General features: G+C 42.3%; 1 protein-coding gene across 1 annotated transcript in view; it reads right to left on the bottom strand.

Annotated features, from left to right (window-relative positions):
* GATAD2B (GATA zinc finger domain containing 2B) overlaps positions 1-15,217 on the bottom strand; it is an 87,945-nt gene extending 72,728 nt beyond the window's left edge. The window contains exon 1 of the mRNA XM_069478703.1: positions 15,100-15,217. The gene's annotated coding sequence lies outside the window, so the exon portion shown is untranslated. The remainder of the gene's footprint in view (positions 1-15,099) is intronic.
* Between the last annotated feature and the right edge of the window lie 281 nt (positions 15,218-15,498).

Below are 15,498 nucleotides of genomic sequence, written 5' to 3'. Positions count from 1 at the left end.
ATAGCTTGAGCCCAGGAGTTTGAGGTTGCAGTTGAGCAATGATGATACCACTACACTCTAGCCCCAGCAACAAAACAAGACCCTGTCTCCAAAAAAAAAAAAATTAAAAAAATAAATAAATAAACAAAAAAAATAAACCACACCTCCTTTTCGAATAGTCACATAGCCGACAATCAAAATCCAAAGTTATTTGCTTTTGGCCGGGTGCGGTGGCTCACACCTGTAATCCTAGCACTCTGGGAGGCCAAGGTGGGAGGATCACTTGAGGTCAGGAGTTCAAGGCCAGCCCGAGCAAGAGCAAGACACTGTACTAAAAATAGAAAGAAATTAGGTGGACAACTAAAAATATATAGAAAATATTAGCCGGGCATGGTGGCACATGCCTATAGTCCCAGCTACTCGGGAGGCTGAGGCAGAAGGATTGCCTAAGCCGAGGAGTTTGAGATTGCTGTGAGCTAGGCTGATGCCACAGCACTCTAGCCAGAGCAAAAGAGCGAGACTCTGTCTCAAAAAAAAAAAAAAAAAAAAAAAAATAGTTATTTGCTTTTTAGAAAGGGATTGCTAATAAGGTACATAAGTGTTCCCAAAGGCACTTGAAGACAGACAGTTCTCATTCCTGGCCACATTACTCTCAAGTTTAGATTTAAATTCAGTTGTTTTAGAAACTCTTACAGCTTGTTGGTGTGAATGTAAATTGTTACAAGTATTTGGAGGATAATTTAACACCACCTAACAAAATTTTAAAGGCACATGCCCTTTGGCTCAGTAATTACATCTCTAGAAATTTAACTTTTTGTTTTTTTGAGACAGAGTCTCTCGCTCTGTTGCCCAGGCTAGAGTGCCGTGGTGTCAGCCTAGCTCACAGCAACTTCAAACTCCTGGGCTCAAGTGATCCTCTTGCCTCAGCCTCCCGAGTAGCTGAGACTACAGGTGTGCACCACCATGCCTGGCTAATTTTTTTTTTTTCCCCCTATTTTTAGTAGAGACAAGGTCTCACTCTTGCTCAGGCTGGTCTCGAACTCCTGAGCTCAAATGATCCTCCTGCTCTCCCCTTGGTCATCTTGGCCTCCCAGAGTGCTAGGATTACAGGCGTGAGTCACCTCGCCTGGCCAAAATTTTAAGTACAAGTATACTTAAATGTGTAAAGATGTATGTAAGATGTTTCAGTGAACAACAGTTACCATAACACATATACACAAATTGGAAACATCCTAAACATCCCTCAGAAAGGGACAGATTAGGTAAATTAAGTTATATCCATACAATTAAATATACAACCACTAAAACAATGACATACATGTGTCATATGTATACATATATACATACAAACACATACAGAGATTAGAGGAGTACAGTATGAAGCTTAAGAATTTAAGCTTAAGAGTCAGACTTGCTGATTCTATATTCCAGCTCTTGTACTTATTAGATATATGACCTCAGGCAAAGTTTTTAACCTCTGTGCCTCAGTTTTTCCATCTATAAAATGGGAATGATAATGGCATCTACGTTTAGAGTATTGTGAGGATTAAACTAATTAACTTAAAGTGCTTAGAATAGTGCCTGACACATAGGCAGCCCCCAAAATGTTAATCATTATTAAAAGGATAACCAAGGCATTAAGCAAGTAAGGGCAAGAGAAGTTGGGATAGACACAAATAAATGAAATAAATGAAGTTTTGAAAGTAGAACTTTCAGGATTTGGTAAGCCTATCATACTTGAACACAAGTTGTAAAAAGTACTGTTCCTACTACACTTAAGAGGCACTTGTTCCTAATATGCTAGTTACTTAATTTATAAATATAGTATGTGTATTATAGTTATTTTAATACATGTTCTCTCCACTAACTACATCATCTCAGCAGTGGTCCCCAACCTTTTTGGCACCAGAGACCAGTTTCATGGAAGACAATTTTTCTAAAGGGAAGGGGGAAGTGGAGCTCAGGCTGGGATCAGTTGTAAATGCAGATGAAGCTTCCCTCACTGGCCCACAGCTCACCTCCTGCTGTGTGCCCCATTCTAAGTTTCATGGAAGACAATTTTTCCACAGGTGGGTGGTGGTGGAGCTCTGCAGCCTGGGCCTGGTCCAGTCCCTAACTGGCCACAGACGGGTACCAGTTCATGGCCCCGTGGTTGGGGACAGCAGTTCTTGAGGACTGAGGTTGTGTCATTTATCTTCATATCCTCTACAACACCTGTGTTTATATCTTTTATACAGTTGGCATACAACAAATGTTCTGCGAATATATGAAGTGGTCAGGCCTTTTCAGTTTCCCACAATCAGCAGATTTAAAGGCCGGGCATAGTGGCTCATGCCTGTAATCCTAGCACTCTGGGAGGCCAAGGCGGGAGGATAGCTTGAACTCAAGAGTTCGAGACCAGCCTGAGCAAGAGCAAGAACCCGTCTCTACTAAAAACAGAAAACATTAGCCAGGTGTGGTGGTGCATGCCTGTAGTCCCAGCTACTCGGGAGGCAGAAGGATTGCTTGAGCCCAGAGTTTGAGGTTGCTGTGAGCTAGGCTGACGCCATGGCACTCACCCAGGCAACAGAGTGAGACTGTGCCTTAAAACAAACAAATAAACAAAAGCAGATTTAAGTGGGTACAAAGTAAACAGCTCTGACAGATGGGACGAAAGACCAGATTCAAGTTTTCTCTTTATCAGAGTGATTAACTGTCAGAGCCTTGGATTTTCTGACATAGTTTGGGGGTTAGGACTACAAATAAGGTTATAAAACAGATTCCCCAAAGTAGGCAATGAGCATTCCTAAGTTTAATAACCTAGTAGTATTTAAATTGTTCAATGCTGAGAATAATGGCAATGAAAGTCATTAAAGAGCAGATTTGTAGGCAATAGGAAAAGTACACAGTCAATTTCCATAACAGGACCTATTACCATAAGCCTAAATAGTCCTTCCCAATAAAGTTATAATATTCATGAAGGAGATTTTCACCCTTAAAAATTTCTTTAAAGGATAAGTAAGGTCTCCGTGTACAGATTTGAAAAAAACTCCCCTACTGTTATGTCAAAAAAGGCAAGACACAGAAAACTATGCTACCTTTTACATGAAAAGAAAAACTAAGAATAAACTCATATTTGCTTGTATATGTATAAAAGAAACTCTGAAATGACAGAAAATAAAGGATGAACAGTGATATGATTTAAAACTAGGTAGGTGAAAGACAATGATGAGAAACTTTTCACTTTATATTTAATTTTTAAAACTTTGAACCAAACTTTTAAAAATAAAAATCAGTGTTCCAACCATAATAAAATGGTTCACTTACAAAAGCAAAGATGTTTCAAGTAATATTAATTCTAATAAAGAAAAATACAGTGGTCCAAGGAGCTGGGTAAAATAAAAACTATGATTAGAGTCAGCTGCCCAATTGTTATAACAGAATGCCATTCAGATTTTTAGCCCAATATAAAAAACTGTGTGCACAGAAAAATCCACTCTAAAATTCGTATGTCATGTCAAGGGAGCCCAAATAGCCAAAACAATCTTGGTAAAAAAGAACAAAGGACTCATACTTCCTTATTTCAAAACTTACTACAGAACTGTAATAATCAAAACAGTGTGGGACTGGCATAAAGACAGACAGACCAGGGAAATAGAATAGAGAGCCCAGAAATGAACCTTTGCAGCATATGTGGTCAAACGATTTTTGACAAGAGTGCCAAGACCACTCAATGGAGAGAGGACAGTCTTTAACAAATGGTGCTGGGGGGCTGGGACTCGTGGCTCACTCCAGTAATCCTAGTACTCTGGGAGGTTGAGGAGGGAGGATCACTTGGGATCAGGAGTTCGAGACCAGCCTGAACAAGAGTGAGACCCCTGTCTCTACTAAAAACAGAAAAAATTAGCCAGGTGTGGTGCTGTGCACCTATAGTACCAGCTACTCAGCAAGCAGAAGCAGGAGGAGCCCTTGAGCCCAGGAATTTGATGTTGCTTTGAGCTAGGCTGATGCCATGACACGGTAGCCCGGGCAACAGAGCAAGACTGTTTCAAAAAAAAAAAAATGGTGCTGGGAAAATTGCACATACACAGGCAATGAAATGAAAATGGGCCCTTATCTTATCTTACACCATATACAAAAATGAACATAAAATGGATAAATGACTAAATATAAGAGCTAAAACCAGGCTGGGCGCGGTGGCTCACGCCTGTAATCCTAGCACTCTGGGAGGCCGAGGCAGGTGGATCATTTGAGCTCAAGAGTTCAAGACCAGCCTGAGCAAAAGTGAGACCCTGCCTCTACTAAAAAAAAAAAAAATAGAAAGAAATTAGCTGAACAACTAAAAATATATATAGAAAAAAATTAGTGGGGCATGGTAGCACATGCCTGTAGTCCCAGCTACTCGGGACGCTCAGGCAGTAGGCTTGTTTGAGCCCAGGAGTTTGAGGTTGCTGTGAGCTAGGCTGACACCACAGCACTCTAGCCCAGGCAACAGAGTGAGACTCTGTCTCAAAAAAAAAAAAACAAAAAAAAACAAATGAACGAAAACAGAAAACAAGTATAGGCCAGGATGTGGAGAAATTAGAACCCTCGTGCATATGGTACAGTCACAGCAGAAAACAGTATGACAGTTCCTGAAAAACAGAATTACCATGATCAAGTAATTCCAATTCTGGATATATGCCCAAAGAATTGAAACCAGAGACCCAAGCAGATACCTGTACACCCATGTTCATAGCAGCATTTATTCACAATAGCCAAAGGTGTAAACAATCTAGATGTCCACCAACAGGTAAACAAAATGGGGTGTATACACACAAGGGAATATTACTCAGCCTCAAAAAGCAATGAAATTCTGACGCATGCTGCAACAGGGATAAACCTTGAAGATATCTTATGCTAAGTAAAATAAGCCAGACATTAAAGGACAAACATTGTACAATTCTATTTATAAGCAGCAGTCATCAAATTCATAAAATCAGAAAGTAGAATGGTGGTTGTCAGGGGAACAGGGGAGAATCGCAGTTATTGTTTAATGGGTACAGAGTTTCAATTTGGGAAGATGAAAAAGTTCAGGAGGTAGACAGTGGTATAGGTTGCATAACAACGTGAATATACTTAATGCCAACGAATGTATACTTTAAAATAGTTAAAATGGTCAATTTCACGTACAATTTACCACACCCACACACACAAACCTATGTGTCAGGTTTACCATTATCTTTTATAAGAACTAACATTTACCGAACAGTTAACATCTGCCAGGCACAAAGAAGTTAAATAAAAGATCTTACAACTGAGTAAGTGGTAGAGCAGAAATCTGAACCCAGGACTCTTAGCTCCAGAGCTATACTTTTAGTCGTTATAATGCTACTGCAGAGATTGGCTTTTTCAGTATTATTTCGAATTTCATAAAACTGACAGGTATTACTTTTATAGTTATAAAAATGTTACATGTATAGACATGTAAATTTTCTAAAATACTACCTGCCTAAAAATGAACAAGGCTTTCATGGTGATTTGGTAAGCTACTAGTCATTTTCACACAGAGGTTAGAGGACCACTTGTCTATGGTACCCAACTTACAATTTTCAACTTTATGATGGTGCGATGGCAACACACATTCAGTAGAAACTGTACTTTGAGTACCCACACAACCATTCTGGTTTTCACTTTCAGCACAGTATTCAGTAAGTTACAGGAGATAGTCAACACTTTATTATAAAATAGGCTTTGTGTTAGATGGTTCTGTCCAACTATAGGCTAATATAAGTGTTTTGAATACCTTTAAGGTAGGCTAGGTTAAGCTATGATGTTTAGTAGGTTAGGAGTATTACACGCATTTTTGACTTTACAGTATTTTCAACTTAGTTTATTGGGACATAACCCCATGAGTCAAAGAGCATCTGTATATAGTACAATGAAAGGCCTTCCCTACAGGTGAGAAGGTAGACCAATACATCTCTAAAATATTTTGATTCATAGAGCCTTTAAGTCTCAGTGAGAAATTGAAGTATATTCCCTAGAATAAAGTGAAGAACAAAAGTTATTCTAGTTTAACCAAAGGAGGAAAGATTTCAAAAAATTAGATAAAATATACAGTAAGAATACCACTGATACTAGACTATTTTCTCATATCCAGCCATAACAATTCAATTTATGAACAACACTGAGAACAGTTGGTTCTTTAAAAGAGAGAAGGAGAGATCACATACTGACAAAGCTTTTCAGAATACCCAACAAAATAAAGAGCAAATGTGGCACAGTCTAGGCAGCTCATAGGAGATGTACTAGGCAGCACATCAACAAAAATTAACAAAATTAAAATGCCAACTTCCGAAAACTTCCTCACTTAATTCATAAACCTATAAAATAATGGGTAAAAATCTCACTGTCCTCCTCTAATACTGCCCTATATCACAACAGTACCCCTTATTCATCAGTCCTTTCACACCCTCAACTCAACTGAATCCAGAACACAAAAGTCACACATAACTACAGATATCTTAAGTTTTATTTATTTTTTAGAGACAGAGTCTTGCTGTCACCCATGCCGAGTGCAGTGGCACCATCATAGTTCACAACCACCTCAAACTCGCAGGCTCCAGCAATTCTCCAGCCTCAGCCTCCTAAGTAGCTGGTGCTACAGGCACACACCACCACACCCAGCTAATTTGTTTTATATTTTTTGTAGAGATGAGTTCTCACTATGTTGCCCAGGCTTGTCTGGAACTCTTGGCCTAAAGCGATCCTCTTCCTTTGGCCTCTCAAAGTAATGGGATTACAGACATTAAGGCACCAAGCCCAGCCAAGTTTTATTTTTTGAGACAACTTTATCATATCGTGTTTTACTCCCTCCTGTAAATATTATCAGGTACTCAGACAGCTAGAATAGAAGGTTTAAATTGGAAATAAAGAATGCCCAGATTCTACTCTGCTACGACATCTACCACTCTATATTTGACAAAATTAGGAACTTACAATTTAATACCAGATAGACTTCAATGCCTACATAGTAAAAAGTCATGCAACTAAAATGGCTCACTCATAACAGGTAGTACCTATATATGTACAGTAATCCATTAGATCTCAAATAAATTTTTACCACTATTTATAATAGAAAGTTTATATTCCTTTGAATTCTCAAGTTTCTTCAAACATGCATTTGGTATTTCCAAATGTTCTTGCTGACTGCAAAACACAACTATAAAAGATCCTTTTCTAGTCACCCATATTCCTTGAAAGCTTTCACTTCAGTATTAATGCATTACACAGAATTCAACTGAGGAACAGCTCTCCAAGCAGAAAATGAAGAGTTAAAAATGCAGGCTAATGAAAACTTAAGATTCGACCTTAGTGCAATAAAAGATCCACTTTCTAGTTTCCATTCATCCAGAATAAAAACATCTGAATTTAAAATATTCTAAAAAAGCAAAACTGTCACATTCTCAATGCATTCAGATAAGGAACTGAGTATTCTTTACCACCTGAATTTTAAAATAAGAGAAGAATGGTATCAAAGTAACACAAATTCATTCATGGACACAATTACTATAGGACAAACTCTAGTACATGGAAAAAATGTCATGCTATTCACACCAAACTCCCATAGAATCTAATAGTTTAATACTCCAAGGGTCTTGCAGCCAACTTGTCCATGGCAGTAGCAACACACACAACTGTTTCAACTCCTTTGAGAGCAACACAATCTAGCCAAATGTTAAAGAGTGATTGGAAAACTGCCCTGTCCCTCCAAAAAATGTCAAACAATATTACCCTATTGGGGAAGTCTTTTCAACGTTTTTCGCTGGTAGACAGAAGTTTCATATGGCTAGCTAAAAGTCTGAAATGGTGAACACCATTCAGCTAACTTTTACACCTTTATTTTTTTTTTTTAACAGAACCCTTTACACCTTTAAAAGACAAAGGACAAGGCCAGGCGCGGTGGCTCATGCTTGTAATTCTAGCACTCCTGGAGGCTGAGAAGGGAGGATTGCTTGAGCTCAGGAGTTCAAGACCAGTCTGAGCAAGAGTGAGACCCCGTCTCTACTAAACACAGAAAAATTAGTCAGGCATTGTTGTGTGCGCCTGTAATCCCAGCTAGTCAGGAGGCTAAGGCAGGAGGATCGCTTGAGCCCAGGAGTTTGAGGTTGCAGTGAGCTATGATGACGCCACAGATCTTTACCTAGGGCAAAAATGCAAGATTCTGTCTCAAAAAAGGGGGGGGGGGGAACAAATTTCTTAAAGTTTGTTTTAATTTTGAGACTAACGTATCAATCTTTAAAGGACTGGGAGTAGGGGAATCAAAGGTATTGTTTCTTCTCTCCTGATCCCCAGGTCTGTCTGCATACCTCGCAGAAGAGAAGTAACAGCAGGCTTTACAGCATTCTTAGTGTGATACTACCTATCTTTACAGAAAGGAAAAATTTTTTGCTCCTGGCTCAAGGGTTTTTGCTCACTCCCAAAGTTGAAACCGTATTCTCCTGTTTCTAGCCTGTTAGATGAAAGGTGGGGGCAGCAGCTCAGTTATAGCTCATCTCCTAGGACTACAATAAAGTTGAAGGCTACATTGGTTGAGCTATACCACTTGCCTTAGAAGATTAACGGGGGGGGGGGGGGGGGGGGGGGGGAATGGCAGTCCCCATACCACTGAAGTTTCTAAAAACTACCTGGCCTAATGCCCCCATACTAGCTCTCTAGAAAACCAGCACATAAAACCAATCAGTTCCCGCATTTCAGAGCAACAACCCCAGAGGAACTACAGAGAAGCAGAATAGCAAAGTGTAGTATTCTCAAAGCATTCAGTGAGACCACTAGTACCATAACATGCTCTTTTCAAGGTCAAATCATTTTGAGAAGCTCTGAATCCTTTAGTCATTTTGTTACCACTCCCACTATATAATGTATGTTAATGAGACATATAGGTCTCAGGGAAGTCATGCTGTAAAGAAATCTGTCTTAACCGAGAACTTTTCTAAATCCTATTTGACCACGTAACTTTTTTTCACAAGACCTATTAATACTGAGGGAACTGACCGGGCATGGTGGCTCACGCCTGTAATCTTAGCACTCTGGGAGCCCGAGGCAGGTGGATCGTTTGACCTCAGGAGTTCGAGACCAGCCTGAGTTAGAGCAAGACCCCTCCCCCCAACTAAAAACAGAAAGAGATTAGCTGGACAACTAAAAATATATAGAAAAAATTAGCCGGGCATGGTGGTGTGTGCCTGTAGTCCCAGCTACTCGGGAGGCTGAGGCAGGAGGATCGCTTCAGCCCAGAAGTTTGAGGTTGCAGTGAGCCATGATGACACTATAGCACTCTAACTGGGGTGACAGAGTGAGACTGTCTCAAAAACAAAACAAAACAAAAAACACAAATATTTAGAAAGTAATAGAGAAGTGACAATGATGCTCACATTTCTGGCTTACATGACTCAATGAATCACAGAAGGGGAAGAGAAGAAAAGATGTTGGGAATGTTGAGTCTGAGGTACCAGTTGGAAACAAAGGGCTGGAGTTTAGGAGAGATGTGATAATATGTGTGAATAAACATGAGTCTTTTTTAATAATCACATGTTATTTACCATTTCAATGGGAAGGGAATAATTTTAACATTATTTGTATAATGCTTTAAAGTTCACAAAACATTTTAAGAACTCATGCTTATCACATTTCACACTTTGGTTATAAACAAACATGAAGTTAGAAAGACACGTTATTTTTACTCTTATTTGATCAACAAATATTTATTGAGTATTAACTACATGCCAGACACTGTACTAGCACAGTGTACTAAACAAATTACCAAAATAAATCCATACCTTCAAAGACCTTGTATCATAGGGAGAGAATCAAGAAGCAATAAATTTAACAAATAAGGATGTTATAAAGTTTTAAGTGCTATGGTAAAGAAAACAGAGCAGAGAAACATGAATAGGCAAGAAGCATGGGGGCTAAAGGTATAATTTTTAAAGAAAGGAAGGATAAAGCCTCATTGAAAAAGTGAATTTAAGCAACAACTTGAGGGAGGTGAGGCAATTAGCCATTTGTATTATCTCTATGGGGAAAACTAGCTATTTTCCCACTAGAGGGAATAGCTGGTGCAAAGGTCCTAAGATAAAGAGTGTGACTGATGTATTCAAGGAACAAGTCGGTGTGGCTGGAATGGAGTGAACAAGGGGGAAGATGACAGCAGATCAAAAAGGGAAGAGGTGAGGGAGAGCAGACCATGTAAAACCTCAGAAGCTACTGTAAAGACTGGCTTTCACTCAGAGAGAAATGGGAATTCAAAAATTAGGAAGCTTACCCAAAGTCATTTAGCTAATAAATCACAAAGCAAGAATTTGACCCAAGACTTCTAGACTCTCTCTACACCTGTGTTCCACTATTCCAATCTGTCATTTATTGGTCTACACTCTCCTTTCCAGAAGTCTGAATTTAAATACCCTCAAAAAGCTAACCTAATAAATATCTTCTGGGTAAGTGATGCACAAGCCCTCCAGTTACCACGTGCAATCCCTTTCAATCATAATGGGAATTTGTTAATCCTGGTGTCTAATCTAAATCCTACTAACATTCCAGCCTTTATTTTGGAAGATTACAAATTCCACTTTCCCCTGAAATGAGACAAGACCAAGAAAGCCTTGATCAGGAGATTTAAAGTATGACTTTCGGCTTCAGGTAACAGTAACCTGAATTATTTTTAAAAATGTATACTAGCCAAGTACGAAAAACAACAAGAGAATGGCTCAGAAATATGGAATTACTGTTGTTTCCCTTAATTTCCTTAGTAGTTTACTGGTTGGTATTAATAACAATTAAGTTCACATGTTGTCAGAGACCCTTTTGCAATTACTATGACTCTTTGAGGTCTAGAATTTGACCATTTCATACTTCAAAAAGTAACAAAATGTGTTCTTATTCATCTGTTGCTTTTGGTTCTATAACCCTAAACTGTTGATAGCTTCTTGCCAGTTGATGGCAACTTAAGGCAATGGCAAACGTTAGGGGATTTTTTTTTTTTTTTTTGGAGACAGTCTCACTCTGTCACCCAGGCTAGAGTGCCGTGGCATCAGCCTAGCTCACAGCAACCTCAAACTCCTGGGCTCAAGCAATCCTTCTGCCTCAGCCTCCCGAGTAGCTGGGACTACAGGTGTGAGCCACCACACCTGGCTAATTTTTTGTTTCTATTTTTAGTTGTGTGGCTAATTTTTTTTTTTTTTTTTCTATTTTTAGTAGAGATGGGGTCTTGCTCTAGTTCAGGCTGGTCTCGAACTCCTGAGCTCAAGCAATCCTCCCTCCTCAGCCTCCCAGAGTGCTAGGATTACAGGCGTGAGCCACTACGCCCGGCCAATTTTGAGGGAGATTCCAAACATTACTGAGCCACCATTTAAGAAGTATCTCAGACAAGTTAAACCCTAATGACCCTGGGTCACTCCCTTCCTACTGGATGAACTCAAGCTGTATGGGAATATTTCATATATCCACAAAAGGAGAAGGTAAAAGATGGAACATGAGGAGGGGTCCATTTCAAATCAGACCTATTCTTTAGAGGCTTCCATCACTACCAGGAGGCTCCTGCTTCAAGGATTCTGGAGCCACCAAAATCCCCAACCACTATCTATAGACAAAGCTTCACAGAGATTACTGAGGATAAACCAAACAATATGGCTAATAGAAGCTCTCTCCCCCAAAGCCAGTCCTTTTCAAGAGAAACTGAACTTCCTTATGTATCTTTTCCCAGGCTTAGTGAACAGCAGAACTGTAACTTTGTGTGGCATTGTCTGATAGGCTGGATTTTTCCCAACCAAGAGGTGGACAGCTTTACACCAGGGCCTAGATTTATAGTCAATCTGGGTGTGTGTCTTTTTATTTTTTTCCTTTCCCTTCAAACTACCTCAGAAAATGCCTGGCTATTGTGCCCTGATATATAATGATGCAGGGCTTTAAGTACTGCAAAGATCAGAAAAAGAAAGTCCTTCAGTCCCAGTTATGGCTCAAATCTTATAATTTCTCTGGCAGTTGTTTTAAACAACCAAAGCTAGTTTGGCTTTTCTCAATGCGCTAAGCAACATGAGCCTTCTGAGCTAAGTGCAGAGGGGCTGCTTGTCAGTATGAGTCCCAATGGGGTGGCTAACACAGAATATGCTGCAGAGTCCAGAAACCAGGACAGCACAGCTGCTGTTTTCCTACACATGCACCTCCAGCTTGGTGGGTGGGGGAGGAAAGGAAGGATCAGTAAATTGAAATAAGAGGTTTGCTTTATATACAACAACAAGACTCACTACTTAAAGTTAGTATGAATCCACAGGTCCCAGTATATGATTAAGATATCTTTATTGGGCCTGGTGTGGTGGCTCATGCCTCTAATCCGAGCACTCTGGGAGGCTGAAGCAGGAGGATCACTTGAAGCCCGGAGTTTGAGACCAGCCTGGACAACATAGGGAGACCCCATCTCTATAAAAAATAAAAAAACTAGCTGGGCATGGTAGCACATGCCTGTAGTCCCAGCTACTCAGGAAGCTGAGGCAGGAGGGTCACTTGAACCTAGGCATTGGAGGTTGCAGTGAGCTATGATAACACCACTATAGTCTATCTAACCCTGGCAACAGAGACCCTGTCTCCTGGAGGGAGGAAAAGGAAAAAGAAAGATACTTTCATTGACACACTGACACGCTTCCACCTTGCTGTTCTCTAACCAAAACCCAACCTAGAGGTCCAGCCTGGGCCAGCTGGCCAAAAAGAAAAAAGGGGGAGCAGGGTGGGGAGAACCCCCCAAAAGTGGGGGACAGCACACAGGCTTCTGAAAGTACTTTTACGGCTGTGACGTTCAGAACAAACTCCTCACACCTCCCTCTCTCAACCTCCTGTGGCCCTATGCTAAACACAGCAGTAAAAGTTACTGTCAGAACTTAGATTTGAAGGGCTGATCAGGGAACCTGGTTAACATTGTTCCCAGACAAGTACTTGAATGCAGCCTCTATTTAGACCCTATTTGGACTGCCTCTAAACAGGAAGTTAACAGACATCACACACAGTCAAGAAAGGCAAACCACAGTGTCATAAAGATGGATGCTGCTGTCAACTACAAATCACTCTCACTTCATGGAGAGTGTTCTCAAGTGAGAAATAATAGGCAGGACAAAAGTCTATAAAGCCTCACCTCCTCTCAAACTGGGTCACTGGGCCTACAGGTCCAGCCTTTTGATTCCCGCTGATTAATACTTATCTACCTTGTTCCATGATGACTATCACTGCCACTACACCAAAAACTATATTCCTCTAAAAACTGAAGACAGTTCTACCAGATTAGTACTCCCATTAACTAATTACTCACACAACCTATCTGCTTAAGGAGTCCAAAGAAAGCCTATCCTTGACCCAGCTCATCCCCCAACAGCCAGGGACTAGAAATCTGTCACCAAAAAAGCAGCACCATTTCCAACAGGTGGAGCCTTCCCTCAAAATATACTGAACCCCTCCACAGCACCTCCAGAAGTAGCCTCCTTCCCAGCCAAGTACTGACAGAAATGCTACTCTATGACAATATTCTATCAAGACTGCTCCAGCACCAACAATATGAATCCAAGCGATTATCAGACTTCAAGGAAGAGTTTAGGTCAGAATATCCAAGAAAGTGCAATGAAGTTAGCACTAAACTCCCAAACAGGTTAATCTCCAACAACCTACAGACACCAACCAGGCTGCTGCCAGAAAATATCGAAGTCATATGCACTAGAAAGGAGACTGGATGGCTGGAGGACAGAGGTGGGAGGGAAGCTTTCTTTTTACTTTGTATCATATGTGTGCATTGTCTATTCAAAATACACATTTTTAGAAAAGAAAATGTCCTAAAAACTACAAAAGTATCTCCAACACAGATCCGTTAAACCTGCTTTTACTCCATCAGCTACAAGACCAAATCCCTTTTTTATAGTCCGGTCAGAAAACACTACTCTTTCTCTTTCCTGAAATATATTAGGTCCCCCCCCACCTCTTACTCACATACACACCCTCCAAATAATCATCTGTCAGAAATGAGAAAACGGTTCTCAGGAGGATACCTGATTGTCCGAGAACAGCGGAGGAAAAGGTTGATAGCTAGCTCAGTTAGCATCCACATGCCACCCACCATTAAAGCCTCCATCTCCACCTCAGTGCCAGCCCTATGGGCTAACATCTCGTGTTTCCAAGAAGTTGATGCTGGGGAAGAATCCAAAGAGGATACCATACCTTTATGAAGGGGGAAAGCTGTCCCGGGCCCGCAAATGGTACTTAAACCTCTGCACTCGCAGTAGTGGCTAGCTCCTTAGCGTAATTGAGAACAGGGAGGCCAAAAGTACTCTAAGTCCCGCTTTGGTTGGGGAAGGGTAAGTTCTATCGACCCTCAGGCACTTAACTAAAAGACAAATCCAGTTGTCCCAGAAGCCCAGCTGAGAAAAGAGGTGATTTATTCCCTACAGAAGATAAGTACCCACACACAGGATGAGACAATTCCCTTCTACAGGAGAGCGAGGGAACCGTGGACGAAAAAATAAAGGGGTAAGGTTCTGCGCTCCTGATCCCTTTCCCTAAAAAAAGGTAATTATCCCGAGCTTCCTTCCCCCTTAAGGATCCCCCATTTGTCCCATCCACCGGCAAACACAAGACTAAGAGCAAGGAGCGGCCCCCGCACCCTAAGGGCACCACTGGGGGTGGAGAGAGTTAAAAAAGGGGGGGCGCGCTAGAGAGGAAAGGACGGGAGCATGGCGGGCATGAGGCAGTGAGTGAAAGCGGGGATGGCGGGGGAAACGGGGCGTGAGGGAGGGGAGAAAGAGTAAAACGAGAAGAAATGAAGGGACACGAGCTGGGGGCGCGCAAGGCCGAAGTGAAAGACCGGGGCGCGCGCGCGGATGGGGGGGAGGGGATGAGGTGAAGGGGGAGCGCGAGGCGGGGGCGCGCGGTGCCGGGTGGGGGGAGGGGGACGCAAGGCGGGGGCGCGCGGGCGGGCGTCGGCTCGCGGGCGCTTCCCCTCCCCCCGCCCCTCCACCTTTCCCTTCCCCCACCTCCGCCACCACCGCCTCCTCCCAGCCTCCCTCCCTTCCTCGCTCCTCACCGCCCCCGGGCGGGCGGGCGGCCAGACTGGCCTAGGCCAAAGCTCCTCACCTGGCGGTGGCGGTGTAACTCCCGGCTAGCTCGCCTCCTCAAGCGGCGGCGGAGGCGTCGAAAAAGGAAGAGGCGACGGCACAGTAGGCTCCAGACCCCGCTGAAGGGACCAGGGGCGGGGGTGGGGGAGGGGGGCGGGCCGGACCGGGGCGGGCGGGCGGAGCAGACACTGCGGTACAGACGGGGGCAGCGGCGGCGGCGGCGGCTGCACCGGCGGCGGCGGCACCACACAAACAAGGACGCTGATTGGGCAGCTGCCAAGCGCCTCGGCTCCGCCTTACCCACACGCCACGACGCCCATTGGGCGGCCTGAGCCGGCCACCCCGCCCTCTTCTTCTCGGCCATACCAATAGAAGACAGGATGCCGGGACTTCGACCCACCTTTGAAGAGTGAGTGGC

The sequence above is a fragment of the Eulemur rufifrons genome, chromosome 8 (assembly GCF_041146395.1).
Source record: "Eulemur rufifrons isolate Redbay chromosome 8, OSU_ERuf_1, whole genome shotgun sequence".
NCBI lineage: Eukaryota > Metazoa > Chordata > Mammalia > Primates > Lemuridae > Eulemur > Eulemur rufifrons.
Note: the sequence above shows the minus strand (reverse complement) of the source record. Positions and strands in the feature narration are given on the sequence as shown.